This window comes from Ailuropoda melanoleuca, chromosome 4 (assembly GCF_002007445.2).
Source record: "Ailuropoda melanoleuca isolate Jingjing chromosome 4, ASM200744v2, whole genome shotgun sequence".
NCBI classification, from domain to species: Eukaryota; Metazoa; Chordata; class Mammalia; order Carnivora; family Ursidae; genus Ailuropoda; species Ailuropoda melanoleuca.
Window position 1 is genome coordinate 55,033,342 of NC_048221.1, and position 4,025 is coordinate 55,037,366.

The following is a 4,025-nucleotide window of genomic DNA, read 5'->3' on the forward strand; positions in this document are numbered from 1 at the left end:
AAAAAAAAAAAAAAAAAAAAAAAAAAAAGAATTTAACATTCTTAAAGCTAGCGGTGGGTGGTTTGTTTTAACTGTGTTTGTGCTGTTGCCACAGGGGGGCACACCATCCCAGTTGATAAACTGAAGCATGTGCTGGAACCCCAACAGTCTGTGGATCAGAACTCCTCCAAGTGGTTAGAGGGACAAATGCCATCTTTCTTCCCCTTCCTTGGTTCCTCCTTCTGTTCCTTTCTTCCTCCTTTCTCTCATCTTTATTCTTTCTACTGTCACCATGATTAAAATATAAAACCTCGGGGCACCTGGGTGGCACAGCGGTTGGGCGTCTGCCTTCAGCTCAGGGCGTGATCCCGGCGTTCTGGGATCGAGCCCCACATCGGGCTCCTCCGCTGTGAGCCTGCTTCTTCCTCTCCCACTCCCCCTGCTTGTGTTCCCTCTCTCGATGGCTGTCTCTATCTCTGTCAAATAAATAAAATCTTTAAAAAAAAAAAAAATATAAAACCTCTAACAACATCATCTGAGTTTTATTTGGCAGTGCCCAGACTTAGTGCTAAAAATGTGCCCCCATCAGACCCATCAGACCCAAAGGTGAGAAAACACCGTAAAGAGGTGAAGACCTGACATCAACCATGATACCTTGCATTCTTAATATAGAAAAGTGCTTGGGGCACCTGGGTGGCTCAGTCAGTTAAGTGTCTGCCTCCGGCTCAGTTCGTGATCTCAGGGTCCTGGAATCGAGCCCCGCAACGGGGTCCCCACTCAGCGGGGACTCTGCTTCTCCCTTTTCTTCTGCCTGTCCCCCCAACGTGTGCTCTCTCTCTGAAATAAATAAAATCTTTTTAAAAATCTATAGAAGAGTTGCTTGCTATGCAAAATTAGAATATAATGGCACAGCAAGGAAGCAAAGCTATCCTACCTCAGTTGTAGACTTAGGTGTCCTGGGCTGGCGCTGGCTGAGGACTGGGAAGGTTCCCTCCCAGGGGCCAGCCCTCAGCCCACCTGGAGGTCAAAGCAATGCCAGCTATGAGACTTTCTCCTCACTTCCAGAAGCCCAAAATGTCATAAACACGGGTCAAATGAACCCCCGCCCTCCCTGCTTCTGTTGATGGTACCCATTTCATGCTTGAGGCTCTGACTCAAAATAAGGGATCAAATGGCTCTCAGCACCCCTATTCCAACCTCTACCAACTCCATGTTGCCCTCCTACCCCCACTGCCACCCTCCAACGGGCACAGTGCCCTCACCCAGGACTGCCCTGGCTTCCTCCCCTGTCAGCTTCTAGTCCCCACCGTCCCCCTCCCCCACCAAATGGGCTTGCTGGAAGGGATCTTATGAGGCCACTCCCCTGCTCAAACTTCAGTGATAAGCCCCAGACCCTCTGGAACACCGTGTTCACCTTACTCCTCCAACATCGTCTGTTCCCCTCCCCCTTCCCAGACCCTCCAACGTGGCTGTTTTCCCAGAATCCTCCACCACCTAGCCAGAGGGACTGACGGGGATCAGCCCTGGTCTCCCCACTCCTCACCACACTGAGATGGAAACCCAGGCTCTGACACGTGCAGGAAGTACCCTGTGTGGGAACTTGGCAACACTCAGCCCTACAGGAGAACTTCCCTCTACATTCTTATTTTTGGGGGGGTTGAGGGGGAAGTGCAACAGGAGGGGAGCAGATATGAAAATGCCTGAAGAGGCAGGGTGCTGCCACTAGTCTCCCTGGGGACTTGTCTGCTTTTTAGTCAAGCACTGCCTTGCCCCGTTAGGGAAGGCCTGATGTACCCAGATGGGTTCCTGCTGTCACCGCTTCACAGTTCCTGTGAGCAGGGGCTGAGACACCCCCACTTCATCCTTTGTTGGGGCTTTGGGAGGAGGCAGTGGGATGCTGACATCTCCAGATCAGTTGCTAAAGGATGGGGTGGGGGTGGGAGTGGGGCAGTCTGTGCAGCAACACAACCAGCACCTTTGCTTCCCTGTGACAGGCCTGTCCCTCTCATCGCCGCCCAAGGTATCCAGGGTCAGAGAACGATTTTAATCTCTTCCTTGTTTATAAATTGCTCAAGAGCAGGAACACAAGTGTCAGGGGGGCAGAGTGCAGGGTGGGTGGGGATGCAGGGGGAGGAAGGCTGGCCTGAGGCCTGGGTGGAGCTGATCTGATGTATCTTAAAGCCAAACAAGAGGAAGACTACATTTTACTCACAGGAAAACCAGTGGGGTGAGCAAAGGGGAGGGAAGCCTATGGAAATGTATCAATGGAAAGTCGCCTTTTTGGAAACTTCAGGCAGAGCCAAAGCTAATATAAACCATGAAACAGATTTTGTCGACAAACTCAAGGTTCCCAAGACTGGTTCCTTTGCCTCTGAGCAATGAACTGGGCCAAGGGAATGACGTCCCCACCAGTGGTGACATCTGCCAAGCCAATTCGTCTGCCGTTCCAGGCCTGGAATGGAGCCCTACAGAGATCTTCCCCCGGGGCCCCTGGCAGGCAAATAGCCAGGGCCTGCGGAACAGGAAGAGGCCTGGGGTTGGGTCCATCTCTGCAAAGAACACCTTAGGACATGGTGCTAGGTGCTTTTCCACCCAGCCTTGGTTTCCGCAGATATGGGACACTAATTCCTGTCCTGCCTGCGTACCGGCAAGCCACCGCAAGATCCCAGCTTGGGAGAGGCTTTGTACACTGCGCGGCTGGAGCAGGGACTCCTGTTTCTGGCTCTGTCCCAGAGGTGAGAAGCCTGATAATTCCATTGACTGAGCGATGGAGGCCTGGAGCCTGGACCTTCCAGAGGGGCCACACTCGAGGCACTTCCAATCACCTTTTCCAGGGAGAAGAAACGCCTGTGGTTTGAATTTCCTGTTGCCCTTGAATGCAGGGCAGCCCCAAGCCTGCATGTGCCCCTGGGAAGAAAAACCCCTATGTGCGTGGTCTGAGCCGGGCCACCACACGTCCCCACAGAGGCTGTGATGACGGCCCTCTCTTGCCACTGCCCACGCCGTGGAACTGCCAGACCCTGGGACAAAGTCCTGGGCTTTCAAACAGGGAAACTGAGGCCAGGGGCCTAGGTCCCAGAGCTGAGCCTGGCCCTGCCCCTCCCCTGGGGGCTCCCAAAGCTCCTACCCCGACTCCCCCCACCCTGTTCCCTGCACACATTCACCCAGGGGCTCGGCTGAGGAGGGACCGCGCCAGCCCTTCCTTCGGGGAAGCCAGAATGCAGGGTGCCCCCACTCCACTCATATCCCCTCTCCTCACCCTCTGTCACCTTCCCCACGCGGCGGCTCCCACCAGCCAGCCTCCACCTGCCCTGCCTCCTGTCTCCACATCCGGCTCCACACACCTTCCCGAAGCAGGTCACACACTGACCGGGTCACCCCCTTGCTTGGAGCTGCCTGGCTCCCTGCTGCCCTCAGGCTCCCTCACGGGGCCGGCCACGCTCTCCCCTGACACTCGCCACGCCCAGCCACACAGGGCTCTGTCGTGCCCTGACCCCGCCACCCCCCTGACAGGCAGACCCCCAGACCCATCTGCAGAACCCAACTTCCCGCTGTGACCCGGGCTTCTCCAAGCAGGGCCTCCTGTTGACACACAGTGCGAGTTGGGGCCTGGACCCAAAGGACAGCCCCCTGGTCCTGACGCTGACTCCCAGACACTCCCAGGAGCCCTCCAGGTTGTGTGGAGCCCCCTCACGTGCGCGCGCACACACACACACACACACAGCCCCGGAGACTGCTGCGTCCTGTCCCTGCTGTGGGCTCCCCGCGCTGGAAAGAACAGACCCCGCCCAAGGGGCAGGCATGGCCCCAACTGGTGTTTCCTGGGCATCCGTGGTGTGCTTTGACCCAGGCCACCTCGGGGTTGTGGTGAGGACAGCTCTGCCCGCCGTCCTCATCTCTGAGCAGGAGCCCGGGATGGTCCCATCCCTCCTACAGCGGGGCTGTCTGCTTCAGGCCTCTGTCCCCAGCGGTGACTCCGCCCCTTGCACCCCGGTGCGACCGTCGCCTCAGGGCGGTTCCCAGGGAAGGGGCTGCAGACATGGAAG